Raw genomic sequence first — 17869 nt, forward strand, 5'->3', positions numbered from 1 at the left:
TAGAGAGATAGAGAAATAGAGAGATAGAGAGAGAGAGGTGTCATTTGTTAAATTTTAAAATTAAAAAAAGCAAAAAATTTAGAGCCAAGTACTCTAAATCAATAATAAGTCTCTTCTTAAATATTTCCTGAATCCATCCAAGAACAATTTTCCCTCTAAGTCACCATTGAGAGTTCATGAAGGGCAAAAATGAGGTGATGTAGTTAAGTGGTATGATGTAGTTAATATACAGAAAAAATGGGCCTCTAAATGGGATGCTTTTGGGACAAAATATTAACTTAGATGATCATAAAAGTTTGGAGTAACCAATATCAAAATAGAGGAATGAATGGGTCTTGCATTAGATGGGAGGACTACTTAGAGGAGTTTGGAGACTGAACTAGAAGTTGAAAGATGAGAATGGAATGAGGAAAATGGGAAATAAGATTCAAAGAGTTACTAATGAAATGTAAAAGTAGTTTTTCTGCAACAGGACTCCAGGAAGGTTGGATCAATTAGGAAAACGCTGAACTGCATAAATCCTTCCTATCTTTAAGAAATGATTGATGTCAATGTTTCTCAACTTTGTCTCAGAATGAGACCAACAGGGAGCTTTTAGAGTCAAACTCTAGGCAAGTGATTTTAGAATTTTGGAGATGACCCAAATATCTTGTATTTTAAAATACTATGTTGATTTCAATGTTCAGAAAATAGTTGAGAAAAACTGTCACAAAATTTCCATAAGTTCTGTTGAGGAAAACAGCACTTGACATCATCAAAACATGATTTTCACAGTTCAGGATTAATTATGTAAAGCAGCCTCATCCTCATTTGAAAGAAAATCGAGTTTATACTTTGATAAAGTTCAAAAACACTGCATATAAGCATGTAAATCTAATCTCAATGGATTCTACCTGATCTTTTAAACTCTTGTTTTTTATAAAGCCACAGATATAGAGCTCCAAAACTGAAGAAGCCTAACATTGCACAAGTTTCTCAAAAGAGATTCTTTGAATGAGCAGGTATTTTCTTTAAATAGCTTCCTCAACTAAAAGAAACTACCCACAGGACCTTACTTTTTCATAAAGTGTCCTGACCTGTGTTTCCTTGCAAGGATGGAAGGAGAAGTTCTGCAGTAATCTGATGACAGCAAGTTTCATGTTCATGAGAGCAAACCTCATGCCAATGAAGTTTCTGGGTCCATTTCCAAAGGGCATGTATACGTAAGGATTGATGCTGTCCTTGTTCTTCTTACTGAACCTGATTCCACAATAGTAGATGAAAACAAGTTATTCAGACATAAATTTATAAAAGCTACATAATTGGGGTTGTCTCCTAAACATTCATAAGCAGCAAAACACAGGATTCTTTTGTGGAATGAAATCCTGCTGTGACTTTGCTTATAAGAATTGAAACCTACAGAACTTTTTCATTCTTTTTACACTAGAGGAGCTCTCTGTCTTGTTAAGATGTGATGAATGCTATTTAAAAGAAAATATGTCTTTAAGTACTGACATTATATTCAGGATTGTTATCTGTACACACTCTCAAAAAATTAGAAAATGAGCTTATAAATGAAGAAAAGTGTGTTCCTGCCTCAACTCCCTCTCCTGCATTTCATATTTTTTTGAGGAAGGAGGAGAAAATGCTCCCATTATAATTACCTCTGTTCTCATCTCTTCTCTATACTCCTTTTTTTCTTGATCTTCTTGTCTCCCTTCCTTCCTCTCTCCCTTCCTTTTCCCAATTCCTCTCTTCCTCTACCTCCTCCTCATTCTTTTTTTTCTCTTTCTCCTTCTGTCTCTGCCTCTCTCCCCATAGAATATCATCACTGTCTTCTGAGTCTGTCTCATCAGGTTACAAATAATTCCTTGAATGTTGAATCCAGGTATTATTCAAATTGAGTCCTAGTTATTTGATTGGTTAAGGAGAAAGTGTTGATTTGGAGAAAGTGATAATGACATTGTGATTCTTTTTAAAAGTATTCTTATATATTTGAGAGCATTTTGGCAAATTTACAGGTTATTGTGATTCAAAGTTATATGGAATCTATTGGAGGGTGTGTGGTGTGTGGAGGGTCTGATGAGGTTGGTGGATGGTTGTTTGGGCAGATGATGAGCAGATGTTGAAGCATTAAAGTGTTTTTCCAGACTACTCTCTGAAGATTATGCTTGTGTGTATATCAAGTGTCCTCCACATTATACATCTTTGTAATTTTCCTCATCCTGGTCTAGTCCCTGATGTACCTTAAGCACTTAGGATCTTATCATGCCTCAGTGAATCAAAGATATGTGTAATCTCTGATTTTGTATCTGTGAAGTGTCAAAAGTTGGAAGTGCTTAATTTGGAGGAAACTGGCACTGAGGAACTCATAACCAACAAGATAATGTCACTCTAATCAAGAAGTGTAAAGTTAGGGGCCAAGAGAAGTCTTGATCCCATGCCACCTGACCCCCCAGACACTACCCTGAAAACTTTCTCTATTTTTCTCTTCAGCACAACAACAGGAAAACAGTAACTCTTTCCAGAGTGAAAACTGTGAGGTTGGATCCAAATTTTCAGAAGACCAAGGTCAAGACATATTTAAGGTTGAATATCTCAGGTGTCTTGGGGGCAGGTTACTTGGCTTTGAAAGAGTCATCAACTGTGGAGAGTGAGAAGCTCGCCCAGGACACTCCAGAGACAAGACTCAGAGGATCTGAGCTCTCTCCATCCTCAGTGAGGCTGCTTGAACCATCTGGGGAGGGGGAATTCTCAGGCCTTAACTTGTATTTAACAATTGTGCTAGAGGAAACAGGAACCAATGTTTAATCAAATGGAAGACAGAAGTGCTTACTAAAACAAGTAGAAAATTCAAGGATCTAAAGTGAACAGGACAAAAACCCTAAATTGGTTAAAAAATGTAAGCACCTAAAATAAGAGAGTGGTCAAGTGGCAGAAAAGTTTATAGATTACTGTTAAATAAAATAAATAAGTGTTCAATATCAAATGAAATGTGATAGCATTTCAGCCCTTAAAAGCTACACATTTATATAAAAATGTCCATACTGACATTTATCACATTAATAATAAAAAGGGCTTATCGTGATGTTCTATGGCCATATATGGCTATAGTCATTTATTTTTTCTGATGCTGGTTTTCTAAAGTTCAAATAATTACCACTTTGTAAAAGACTTCTTAAAATTTTCTTAAAACAAGAAAATTTTAAAATCACATGTATGCCATCTGCACTAAAAGACCTCAGAATATGTGTGAAACAGCCTCTTAAGGGTGGATTTCCTTTCTCAGGAGCCCTGTACCTTTCAGGGTAGAACTTTTCAGGTTCTGGCCAGTACGTGGAGATTTGATGAAGACTAAATGTTGGTATAGTCACGATTGTTCCTTTGGGAATTAACACCCCATTGAGTTCAACATCTTTTTTACAGACTCTCATAATTCTCTCAATAATTGGATATAATCTGAGAGTTTCATTCACCACCATGTTCAGATACTTCATCTCAAATAGTACATCATATGTGACAGGTGCCTGGAAAGAAAAAAAATTGTAAATTAAGATTTGGAAATGACTTAAAACTCTGTTGACACAGTACACTGATGTTTTCAGAGCTCCTCAAATAACTCATATTTGTAAAATTCCATAGCATTTACAAAGCATTTAATAATCATCATGATTTTAGAACTGCCCAATGGCACACTGAGATGCCCAGAGATTTTACCTCTCCTCTCCCCTCCAGGTGCCATTCACTCACCTTATTGAGCAAAGTCTCATCAATCTCCTGCTGAAGCTTCTTCTGGACATCAGGGTGGGTGGCAAGTACATACATAATAAATTAAACAGTGGTGCTAGTGGTGTCATAGCCAGCCAAAATAAAGATAACAGACTGGGCTGCAATCTCCAGATCAGATAGACCTAAAAGGAGAGGAAAGACAATTTAGTCTAAGTAGGCCCATGCACACTTCATAGGTTTCATGAAGATAAATCAGAATGATGATCCAAAATCCCATGAGGAAAAACTGGAAGAGCAATTCATAATGTTCCTCATTCTGCCACCCCCTCACCATGAACAGAACTGGGTGATTTCAAGGGACAGTATGGATGTCAAACATACACAGTATTTTTCAAATGTGCCTTGCATAATCAAGAAAGTTATTTAGCTATAAATAGTGGGTAGCACTCTTCCCCTGGGGAAAAAGAATATACTTACTCTATCTAGAATGTAGATAGAAGAACCTTGAAAGCATTTGCAATACTGGCATCTTTGCAGGGAAAATAAAGGCCATCATTGACAGAACTATACTGAGCCACAGAAAAATTTTTCTACACAAATTGTGGTCCATGGACCAGCAGCATCAACAGCTTCAAGGAGCTTATTAGAAACACTTGGGCTGAGGATGTGGCTCAAGCCGTAGCGCGTTTGCCTGGCATGCGTGCGGCCTGGGTTCGATCCTCAGCACCACATACCAACAAAGATGTTGTGTCCGCCGAGAACTAAAATAAATAAATAAATTCTCTCTCTCTCTCTCTCTCTCTCTCTCTCTCTCTCTCTCTCTCTCTCTCTCTCTCTCTCTCCCTTTCCTCTCTCTTTAAAAAAAAAAAAAAAGAAACACAGAAGCTCAAGCATTGCTCTAGAGCTACCAAATTGAAATCTGAACTTTCATGAGATGTGGTCAACTCTGTTCACAAACTAGCCTAAGAATCATCATAATAGAAGAGCTGGGGCACCAGTCTTCAAATTGGATGATCTCAGGGTGTGCAGAAACTACACAGAGAAAAAAACCCAGAAGAGTAGTGATTAACTGGAGTCTAATGAGTGGTATTAAAATCACACAAGAAAGAATGTGTTGATACAGGGCATTAGGCAGAAATGCACTTAGTATCTTATATTAGGAAGATTGGGTTCAGTTAGTGGAATTAGCATTGCTTATCAATCTTGGGCTGAATGTCAGCTTTCCTAGTACATGTCCCCTCTATTCGCTCAACTTCATAATCATCAAACAGCCTTTGTGATAGAAGGTGTTGTTTCTCTTGACTTTTCTCCTGAAAAGTCACATTCAAGCATTCATCTCATTGATTGGAGAAATGATTAGGATTTGTTGATACTCGAATACCTGAAAGAAACATGGTATACACTCCAACCATAAATTCATAACAAAAATTAATGCAAAATGAGTGTGAGAAAGATCTACATGGAATTCTAGCTTACAGAAGCTTTCTATGATGCTATTGTGGGAAAACTAAAACCGTGTTTTCCCCACTACTGGCATAAACCCAATGATACTGAAATGAAATTGTATTATAAACTTAAGTTACAACTGTTCAGTACAATCTGGTAGACACTAACCATATGTGTCTATCTAAATTTAAATTTTAATGAATTAAATCTAAATAACAATAGAAAGTTCACTTCTTCAGTAACTCTACCTACATGCCAAATGCTTATAGCCACGTGTCTAGTGCTTACTGTATGAACAATACGTATATTGAGTACTTCCTTCACCACAGAAATTTGTAGTGGGAGCAGAGAGAGGAGTACTGTTTACATCATGCATATGGACTCACATAGAAGTATTTTTATTGCTCAGTATGCACAAATATATTTTATTTTCCTATCTCTGTTCAGAGAAAGGATCTAGAAGAAACTACAGTAGTAATGGTCACATTACACTTCCAGATTTTGGTTTCTAATACCTTCTCTCACTTAAAGGAGCCAGGGCTTCTGGAAAAATGGGTGGTTCCAGGCCTGATCAGAGGGAATAGACAAGGAACCTAGAGTTTCTTGCAACAGAAAGCAAGAATGTTCTCTCAAAATTATATGAGAAACCATATGCAATACTGTGTATGTTTCTATAATGTGGATATATATCATTATATAGGTATCAAAACTGATAGAATGTACAAACTCAAGAACCCTCATGTTCCCCTATGAACTTAGGGGTAAGGTGACTTTTCTGTGATGGTTCATTGATTATGTCAAATATATCATTTTGGTGAGGGATGTTTGTAATGGGAGCAACATATGAATTTAGAGAAAAAAAATGGATATGTGCAATCTCTATGCCTTCTCCTCAGTTTTGTTATGAAACTAAAACTGCTGTAAAATATAGTCAATTTTAACAATCAAAATATAAGATGAGGAAGAGGAGAGGGAGAAAGAACAGAAGGAGGAAGGAGAATTTGTTAAAAGACTTAAGCCCAAGAGAATTTGACCATCAAAATAAAAATTGACAGCAAGAGAATAAATTCACAGTATATAACATCATACTGACATATATATGAATGGAACTGTCTTACAATCTAATACCAACTCATATATGTACAGTAGATGATAGAATGATAAAGACAGCAGTTTGTAAACATCATAATACAAATGCTTTCTATCAAAAATCATCCATGTATAATAAAACTAGTTGGTTAAAGTATGTTGAGGAACAGGATGCTTACACAGTGTCAGAGGTTTCCCCCACAACATTCTTATGAATTACATGGGAAAAGTTAATCATAGTATCAGATGAAGCTAGTGAACACATTTTCACCCAGTACTGCCAGTTACCCTCACCACTATTGGGACAGTGCACCTCCTGATTGAATGTACAAATGCAACTATCCAGGCAGAGGTTCTGATTCAGTGCATCTGAATGAGGCTGCGAATCAGCATTTGTTCTGATGTCGATGGTAAAAAGACAACTGTCTAACTTCATGACTGAAATGCTTTCTCCTAGTTTCCTTTCAATTTTTGAGCCTTGTTACACCTGCATGATTCTAGACAGCACATGTGGGCACCATTTGCAATATCCAAATGTGTATCTTCCTGCAATTTGGTAGAAATCTCTTTTCTCTAGAAAACGTGTGTATTTTCAGGATAATTCACTTACTCTGAATTTCCCTGTCAGTAGACCATGAAATATTCTTGGTTACCTTTGTAGGATTCCTTGTCTTGGGAATTCTGGGAATCAATCATTAACTGGAGAAAATCAATGCGGTGCTGGAAGCAGAAATGGAAATGACAAAATCAGTCATAAATCAGAAGTAAATCTGGAATGTAGCATTTCACGTCCCTTCTTAGAGTATGGCTCCTTTAAGTCCAGAAGTCTGGCTAGGGTTGCACAACCCACCAGTGAACAAAACATGCATGTATAAACCATGGAGAACAGGATATTTTCCTGAGAGAAATCCAGCTATGGTGTCCAATATCTGTTGGTCTTTGCTCTCCCTAATGCTGGGTTTGTCTTTTCCTGTCACACCTGCTTGCCCAGTAAGTGGTCCTGGACTTCAATTCTTTTAGTTTGCCTTAATTCTTATTCAATGGCCACACTGAGTACACTTGGTATTTTCAAAGATGATTACTAGCTTTGTTTGTGTATCATCAATTTCTCCACCCATTAGGTACATGATTCAATCTTCAGTGACACTTGGGGACGGCTGTCCTGCCTCCCTGACCTGGAGACATTCTTGTGCCAACTTCCAGGAAAAGCAGAAGGCAAAGCTGGGTTAGCATATCACCTTGATGGTCACTGAAGAGCACGGCCTGATTGTGGACAGAAAAGGACTCAGATTTAACATACACATACTTCACCAGGTGCCCAATAGGATCTTCCTTTGAAGAATGTGTCAACTAAGATGTAAAGGGCAGGAATTGTAATGATTTTTCACCAATCTAAGACTTGGGGAATACTTTTTTAACAGTGTAATCATTTTGAAATAGAATTTTTATTTTGACAGTTTACTGAATTGGAGGGAAATGATAAGGTTTTTATTTGAATGATATTTCTTTCAAGGCATAATATCATGTCTTTTATTGTGTCAAACATTGTCAATCTTACTCATTATCAGTTTGCCTTTTTTAAATTTGATCTTCATTCTATCCAAAATGTAAAAATTCTCCGGTGCAAATCTTAAAGTATTCCACCAACTTTAAAAAAATGTACAGAGAGGGGCTGGGGAATGAAGCTCAGTGATAACAGTATTTGCCTAGCATATATGAGGCCTTGGGTTCAATCCTAATCACCACTTACAAAATTACATGTATATTTATATATGCACAAATCAGATGTACACAGCAAATAAATGATCAGAAAGTGAACATTGTCATGTCACCACCACCAGGTTTTACCTTTTCTTTATCTTTTAGGCATTTTTGTTTCATCCTCATTACAGCATTTTTAAGAAAATCCAGAACACATTTTGAAAACTGTAGACATTTAATGCTTGAAACGCTGGTCTAAGGAATGGAAATATCACTAGAAAGAAAGTGAAAGAAAAAAATACAGAGAAACCTTGATGAAAAGGCAACATCCCAGGAGCATTGATCATTTTCTAAAAAATACAGAAGAGAAAAATCATCAGTTTTCTCAACCAGCAGCCATTCCCTCTGTGGCTGGTACTTGGTGTCTGGTTCGTGTCTGAGCAAGGGCACCTCATACATGGGGTTGCAGCCACCATAGCAGGGGATCAGTGGCCCCATCAATGCCACTGGACTGAGCAAAGGAAGAGGATTAAATTCCCTGGCCCCTTACCCTTTTGTGTATTGCGATAGGGTCTGTAGTCTGTGCTGTAAGTAATTATGCATTCAAGGAAAAATAGGCAGGATAGATACAATTTCGCCTATGTTCCTCAGCTGTCAAGAAATGAAACCAGAAATCAATAATAGATAGAAAATCTGGAAACTCAGACAAAAGTGGAAATTAACCGTAAAACTTCCATATACAGCTGTCAAGCATCAATGATGGTATCCAGAGGCAACTAGAAGTTGTTTTCAGGTGAATTAAGGTGAAGACATGTTATATCACACTTAGGAGAAGTTGCAAAAGCAGCGCTCATAAACATATAGCTACAGATGTATATATTTTATAAAAAAAGAGTTCTCAAGTCAATAGTCTAAGTTAAATCATAAAATGGTTAAAGGGGAAGATTAAACAAAAAGCAAGCATAAGGAAGAAAATTATAAAAACCCAAGTTGAAACAAATGAAATAGAAAAGAAATAAAATTGATGAAAACAAAAGGTGTTTATAAGTCACCTCACCCCTTTGAAAATATCATAAAAATCGCCAAACCATTAGCCAATTGACCAAGAAATACAAAGGGATAAGAGTTTCATATGATGGTATTTCTTCTCAATATGTACTAGAAATGGGCATATGGATCAGAAGGTATGTCTACTTTTATTTATTTTTGGGACCTTCACACTCTTTTCCAGAATGGTGTTCATTTCCACCTACAATATGTAAGAGAACTTTTTCTCCACATCTAGCCAGCATTTGTTATTTTTTCATTCATTCTTTCTTTTTTTGATAATGGTCATTCTAACCAGGGTGACATGACGTCGTATTGTATTTTTGATTTGCATTTCTCTGACACCAAGTGATTTTGAATAGTTTTTCATGTATTTTTATGTCATTTGTGTTTTTTCTTTTGTGAAATAACTAGAGCATTTGACTATTTTTAAACTGGATTACTTGGGGATTTTGGTTGTTAGGTTTTTAAAAATTTGTATATTATGTATCATTTGTAAATATAACACTCTATAGATATGTAAAACCTATTTTATATTAATCTATTTTTTATCTAAATGATTGGAACATCTATACATCCGTATTTATTCCTATATTATTCTGAAAAGTCTGAGATGTGAATTAAATCTAGGTCTCCATCAATGAATAGATAAAGAAAGTTTTATATATATACATATATTTATTATATAAAATTTATGTATTTATAATATATTATAATAAAATATATATACACACATATACATGTGGATATACAGATATATACATGTGCCCAATGGATCATTCATTCATAAAGAAGAATAAAATCTTGTATTTTGTTGAAAAAAGTAGATGGAATTAAAGGACATTCAGCTTATGAACTAAACTAGATACATCAATACAAGTACCACATGTTCTTTCTCGTATGTGGAAGGTAAAATATTTGATCTGAATGTATAATAGTGATTATTAAAGTTTGGGAAGGTTTATGGCAGAAGGTATATAAAGAAAGGCTGTATTTCATTTGTGTATGCTGTGTACATGTGTTGAGACATCACACGGAACCCCGTTTATTTGCATAACACATACATGTTAATTAAAAAATCAAATAAATATTAAAAAAGAAATGAATGAAATTAATAGCATGAGAAATGAAAGGAGAAGTTATTACTAACATTTGAGAAGGATTATGAGAGAATTCTAACAATTTGATTCACATATCTTAATGCACAAAATCCTTAAAGACATAAACTATAGAAATTGATTGAGAATTAAATATGCAACCTGAATAAACTTGTAAAATGTAACATGATTGTGTTAGTAGTAGAAATTATTCATAGTAGATTCTATGAAATAAAGAACTAATATCAATTATTCACAAACATTTCCAAAATTAAAAGAGCATTTCTAAATATATTCTAAAAGGCCAGTATTACCCTAATACTAACACCAAGCAAAGACAACACAGGAAAATGTTGTGTAATACACCAAATCCATGAAATAAAAGTCAACATAAGAGGATTCATTCAATTTATGCAGAAAAAAAAAACATTTGATAAAAACCAAAACCAACCCTCCCCCTGGAAAAATAATCCTCAAAACCATTCTTTTGTGATAAAACACTCAGCAAATTAGGAGTAGGATGAAATTTTGTAAACCTGATAAAAGATATCTATGAAAACTTGTAGCTTAATAATTTAATAGTTTCACCCCAAATCAAGGACATGACAAGAATCCCTCTCTCATCACTTCTTTTGGAGTACTGTAAGTAATAAGTTCACCAGCATTTCATGATATAAGATCAGTACACAAAAATAAACTGCATTTCTATACACTGTAACAAACAACCCAAAAGAAAAACTAAGAAGTGGAAAAAATAATTCTATCTACAATGTCATCAAAAAGAATAAAATACTTAGGAATCAATTTAACAAAGGTGCAAAACAAGCACACTAATAAATACAAAATACTGTTGAAATAAAAGAAAGAGGATCTACATGACTAGGAAAAACATCTCAGGTTTGTGGATCAGAAAACTTAATATTGTCCAAATGGCAATAGTATTGAAATTGATTTGCAGATCCTAATGAGCTTTGTAACAGAAACTTAGCTGGCTTCTTTGAGGAATTGACAATTTGATTTAAAATTCACATAGACTTAAAAGGGACACAGAATAGCTAAAATGATGTTGAAAAATGAGATTAAAGTTGTAGGACTCACATTTCTTGATTTCAAAACCTACTCCAAAGCAAAAATAAAATGTGGTCCTATAAGATGGGTAAACATATAGATAAATGGAATAGGATTTAGAGTCCAGAAATTAACCCACATGTCTATGGCCCATGGAATTTTGAGAAAGGTGCCCTGGCCATTGAATGGGGCAGACACTCTTCAAAAAATGGTACTGGAACAACTGGATAGTCACATGCAAAAGAATTACATGTTGTCCTCACCAGGCCCTGTATGTAAAACTTAAATTAAAATGGTTGGGCAACCTAAATATAAGAGCTAAACTATGATTTTTAGTAGTAAACCATAAAAAGTGTGTAAGTCCATATGGTCTCAATCGATTCTTAGATTTGATACTTAAAACACAAATAATAAAAGGAAATGACTTAAATCATACATCATTTAAATGTTAAGTTTCCAAGACCTGTAGAGTTTTTAACATTTATATAAATGACATCAAAATTCATGCATCTACTGTCAATTGCTTTTCTTTTGAGATCTCTACAGCTTTGAGATTAATACAGTTTAAGATTTTAAAATTCAGCGCATTCATTCATGATAGGAATAAACTGCAAAAAACTAAAAACTTTGTGCTTCAAAGGACACTATCAAGAAAGAAAAAGATATCTATAGAACAGGACAAAATGTTACAAATCATAATCTGGTAAGAAACTTTGTAAAGAATATATAAAGAAGTATTTTTTTCAATTGAATTATTTAAAAATTCTTTTTTCTTTTATTTTTAATTTGTTCCAATTAGTTATACATGACAGTAGAATGCATTTTGACACATTGTACACAAATGAAGCAAAAGATTTCCTTCCTCTGGTTGTACATGGTACAGACTCACACCAGTAAAATTCTTAAGCATCAAAACAAAAAGACAAATGCTTCAGGTAATTGTGGGCAAAAGATATGGGTAGACATTCTTTAAAATAATGAATCTGAATTATCTTTCCTATGTACATAGATGAACACCTCATAGTGAATCTCCACATCATGTACCTCCACAAGCCTGGCATCCTAATTAGAATAAGGTATACTTTATGTTTTTATAAATATGTCATGGATATCTAAAAATAACAAATAAAAAAGTGATTAACATTGCTTGTTATCAGTAACCAACAGGAAAATGCAAGTCAAAACCACATAAGATGCCATCTCACATCCAGTACAATGTCTAAAATAAGAGATGGAAACAGGAAGTGTTAGGAAATAAGTGAAGTAATTGGAACCTTCATATACTTTTGGTAAGAATATTAAATGGAACAGCTATTATGGAAAACACTGACAGAAGTACTTTGTAAGGCACCAATTTCACTCCTGAGTATACACTCAGATGAAATTGAAAACTATAGTTCACAAACAGTTTCACACTAATGTTCATAACAGCATCATTCACAATAGCCCAAATGTGTAAATAACACAAATGTCCATCAACTGATGAAAGGATAACTAAATTGTGGTATGTCTATACAATGGAATATTATTTGGCCATAAACATGAAGTACTGATATATATTTCACTTGAAAACAAAATGCTAAATGATACATTTTGCATCACAAAATACCACATATTAAATGTCTCCATTTTTTATAATGTATACATTATATGCAAAGCTACAGAGACAGAAAATAGAATAGTGTTTGTTTCAGGTAAATAATTTTGGAAGCTGACAGTTAAAAGATAATGAGTTTTCCGAGTTTTGACAATGGTGATGGCTGCATGTATCATTTAACATGCTAAAAAATATGAAATTTTAAATTTTAAGGAATCATATAGTATGTAAAAAATATCTTAATGAAGTTGTTATTTTAAAAGAAAAAAGAAATGGAAATCCACATACTAATTATAAGAAAGAAAACGGATGGAGGACATCTGAACCAAGGATGCTCTTGGCTTTTTTCACAAATAGATTGTTGAGGGAATTGACATTAACTCCAAAAGATGTGCTAACAATCACATCCATGCTGTAGCTCCCCAAAATTCTGAGTAGAGAAAGAAATGTAAAATTTTAATCTGTACTGCTTCACTTCCTACTACACATGCTGGAAGAAGTAGAACAGGAGGTCCTCACACTGTCAGAAATATCTGTTGATCAAATGACTAGTCCATGCTCCTATCAAATGCCATGAGGCAGCTGTTCCTGTGCCAGGGGTGTTAGGGACACTAGGTTGAGTGAGCTCAAAGAGTTCAGTCACAGACAGACAGACACCCATAATCAGACAAATTACATCAGTGAGTGGAGTGTAGATGATAAAAGATGATTAAGTATGGAGCTTCAGCAGGACCAGGGTGTTATAATTGACTCCTGCTAGGGGATCCAAGATAAGTGACCTTGACCTAGGTCCTGCCTAAGCACAATCTATGCCCAGAGCTGATTCTTCTCTAGCACATTACATAACAGCAACACCCTGTTCTGAGAGGCAGAAACATTGTCCCCCCTTCTCTGCACCCACTGCTACAGCTCCCGAGAGGTCCTGCCTCCAGTATCTGAATTGGCCCTAAGGGCAGAATCTCGAAAAAGGGAATGAGTAAGAATATCCTCAGTTAAAACATTGAAAATCTCCTCAAAATATACTTGGATGAGCTCACAACTTGGTGAACATATTCTCTCAGATTTCCCAAGACAGTATTAGAGGTTGTGCATGGGTCAAAATAACCCATTTTATACAACAAATGATATGGTAGTTGTAATCCATACAAATTATATTCCATGCTTTGTAATTATGTCAAAATGAATCCTAATGTTAGACATAACTAAAAAGAAAAAAATTCAACACATTATATTTTATGTCACTTGCATTGGGTCTTGATTAATACAAATCTGTAACCCAAGTTGACATAGTTGTGTCTATAACTCCTAAGGAGGAAAAGACCCTTGATGCTTGTTAATCACTATGTAATCAGTACAGTTCTTGGAATGCAGCAGGAACTCATAAAATATTTCTCAAACAATGAATAAATCATATAAATGCCAATACTGTCTTAATTAAAACTATATTCTGTCATAAAGGAAGGTACCAGATAAAAGTAATAGCCTATAGTTTTTGAAGCAAGTGATAATACGTTTTCTCTACTTAAACAACAAGCCTTAATATACAGTCAAGGTAAGCTTATTGAAGCAAGGCATTTTAATATCTGAGTTGAGAAAAGAGAAATAAGAATAGCTCAAATATGCTTATGATTAGAGGAGGACACTGAGTGAATAAAACATGGGAGTAAGTGAAATGTAGGGAAATGTACTGTTCTTTCTATCTCTCCTGAAATACTATTCTGTGTGGTCCATAGAAATGAAGCACCAACAAGACTGAGCATGGGAATTACCTGCTGCCATTTCTATAATATGACACATGGGGGAAAAAAACAGAAAAGTGGCCACTGGGCAAGAAGACACTCAGACTGTCTTCTCAAAAGTGTAGCACGGAAAGGGGCCACTGAGACATTGGTTCTGTAATGAACAAAACAAATCAGGGACTGTAGGAACAGGTACTCTGTATTATTAACTAGCCCCTAGAGAGAGTATTCCCATGTTATCTTCAGAACCAGATTCCCCAAATTATCCAGTTCCCCCACCCCTGCAAACAAACTTCAAGTACAGCCCCATGGGATTCTCACCTCAGTGAACACAGCACAGACTAATTGGTATCTTGAGTAATGGTGCACAGAAGACATCTGGTGTGTCTTCTGAGTGGGAATCCCTGATGCCATCAGTCTTCAGAATTCTATTCACCTCTGCTGACATCAGAGGTCCTGAGGACCTGGAGGATGTTTCATCCCTCATGGAGCATGCTCCTCTTCCCTCATGACTGGCTCAGGTCAGGCCAGTCTGGCCTCTTCTGACCTCTGTGATTACTGATGAGGAAACATCTCTGTGGTATGGAAGGATCTTAGTAACTACATAACACATACATATTTGTATCTTACTACTACGGAATGAGGGTAAATCTATGACGAATGTGCTATAATGATCCAAAACCACAGAGACTGCAAAGAGGTTTTTTGTTGGACTCTGGGAGCATTGAGGATTAACCTGCTATTATGTTTAGTCTCTTACTCAGGTAACATGAATGGCCATTCCTATTTCCCAGTCTCTCAATATTTTAATGGAAGGAAGTTCAAATATAAGTTCAGAGTCAAGAGGAAACATATGCACCACACCAAGTCCCAAATAGTAGGGGCTAAATGCATTCAGTTTTACTTAATCTGTCTGACAGGGCTCAAAATAATGAACACAGATTTTGAGAGGCTTCCAGAACACCATGTCCTATTGTTTGTGTGATGCTCCATCCTAGGGTAATTAGTGCAAACCATGATGAGTGAGCTGGACAAATATTCTCTCTGGTATTCTGCTAAAAGATGCATCTTCTAGGGTTAGAGGAGGAGTCTGAGGAGTATTTCAGCAAGTGCTTGTGTGGAAGACCAATAGCCAATATGTGGCTGGGAGGATGTTCTTCTCTCTCCATTTCACTTCTGTGCACAAATCTTTGCAGAGCAAATTGCAGGTAAGGTATTGTTGGGGCTTGAGTTATTCAGAAGCCTTTATCAGAAACTAGAGCATTGTGAGATTATCCTTTAATCAATGGTGACATCTCATCACGAGGATGCTTCCTGAGAAGATAGAGAAAAACATAATTTAAGGGGTACAAATAAGAATGGGTTGCTAAAGAAGGAAGAGAGAATAGAGCCAGATTATAGAAAACTTATACCAAGGAGGTTCATAGAGAAAGTCAGAAACTAATGAAGAAAGAAAGAGATGTGTGTGGATAATTAGGTAGAAAAGATGTAGGCATATCATGTTACATAGAAAGTAATAGTTCCTGTACATACTATTTGTTAATTTGTTTTAATTAGTTCTACATGACAGTAGAATGTGTTTATGCACTTTGACATGTCATACATAGATGGGATATAACTTCTCATTTTTCTGAGTGTACCTGTTGCGGAATCATATTGGTCATGTAGTCACATATATACATACAGTAATAATGTCTGTTTTTTCTACTGCCTTTCTTATCACTACATCCTCTTTCCTCCCCTCCCATCACTTCCCTCTACCTAATCTAAGGTAATGCTGTTCTTTCCTAGTGTCCCCTGCCTTAGAGTGAATTAGCATCCACATATTAGAGAGAACATTTGGCCTTTGGTTTGTGAGATTGGCTTATTTCACTTAGCATGATTTTCTCCAACTTCAACCATTTACTGATAAATGGCATAATATTACTCTTCTTTAAAGCTGAGTAATAGTCCATTGAGTATATATACCACATTTTCTTAATCCATTCATCTATTGAGGGACACCTGGGTTGGTCCCACAGTTTAGCTATTGTGAATTGAGCTGCTATCAACATTGATGTGGCTGCATCACTATAATATGCTGATTTTAAGTCCTTTGGGTATAAACCAAGGAGTGGAATAGCTGGGTGAAATGGTGGTAAAATACATATATTTGACAAATATTTACTGAGTCCTTTTTACAGCTATGATATAAGTACTGAGTCATGTATTTGGAATTTGCATTTATGAAATTGATCATTCTATTTTTAATATATATATTGTTTGTTGTTGGTGGACCTTTATTTTATTCATTTATTTATATGCAGTGCTGAGAATCAAACCCAGTGCCTCACACATGCTAGGCAAGTGTTCTACCACTGAGCCACATGCCTATCTCGAGAGTAGACCTCAACTTCTGGGTCCCCAGACCAAGTGTACTGGGCTCAATTAGTTCAGCAAGAATGCCCTCTACTGGATCTTAAAATTAATCATAAAAAAATTCAGGTATCATAGATACTGGGGCTGATAGATCTGTTCAATCTAGTACATTATGGTCTAGGGGCTGGCCTTTACATATTGCACCTGCCAACATGGAGGGAATAGGTCAGACCTCTCAGCCTGCACAGAGAGCTCAGTATCTTCACTGGGACAATAAAGATGGTAACTCTGTAATTTTTAAGGCTTATGTTTTAGACATCTTGCCAGTAAATTTGTGGGACCATGATATTCTAAGCAGCTTAGGTTTGTTATTTGTACCTTCAAGTTTTATCATGTTTTTTGAGGGACTTAATAAAAAATTTCCTAGGGAAATAGAGGAAAATTTACAAGGGTATTTACCTACAACTCAATCTTCCCAAGAGAGACTAATTAATGCACCCAGCCAAAACTTTTGATAGGTCCACTAACTTGATCCCCAAACCAGAGAACAGCAGAAAAAATTCATTGGCTCATAGAAGAGCCAATCTGGGTTAGTCAGTGGGCCTTAACAGGGGAAAAACTTAAAATAGTCCACATGTTAGTTCAGGAACAACTTCAGGCTGGCCATTTACAACCTATGCTCAGTCCTTGGAACATCTTTGTAATTAAGAAAAAATCTGGCAACTGGAGATTATTACAAGATATCAGGGCAGTTAATTGTGTTATTGCAGGGCAATTAATTGTGCATTGCACCTCAAAATGTACAAAGGGTATCTCCTTTCCAATATCTAGGTCATGTGATTGAAGGACATACATTCTGTCTCAAAACATACAAATTAGAGTAAAGGAGTGGCACATTCTTAATGATTTTCAAAAACTATTAGGTGATATAAATTGGCTGAGGCCATCTTTAAAGCTAACTCCTTCAGATTTAAATCCTTTACTCCAGATATTATAGGGAGAGCCTTCTCCAGCTTTTC

General features: G+C 35.5%; 1 pseudogene across 1 annotated transcript; it reads right to left on the reverse strand.

Annotated features, from left to right (window-relative positions):
• Positions 1 to 1037: 1037 nt before the first annotated feature.
• Positions 1038 to 8442, reverse strand: LOC308651216 (cytochrome P450 3A8-like; annotated as a pseudogene). Its single transcript has 5 exons — positions 8335 to 8442; positions 6897 to 6963; positions 3730 to 3890; positions 3280 to 3506; positions 1038 to 1239 (listed from the first exon to the last, which is right to left on the reverse strand). The product of its transcript is annotated as a cytochrome P450 3A8-like (transcript).
• Positions 8443 to 17869: the final 9427 nt, after the last annotated feature.

The sequence above is a fragment of the Spermophilus citellus genome (assembly GCF_964194105.1).
Source record: "Spermophilus citellus genome assembly, chromosome: 6".
NCBI lineage: Eukaryota > Metazoa > Chordata > Mammalia > Rodentia > Sciuridae > Spermophilus > Spermophilus citellus.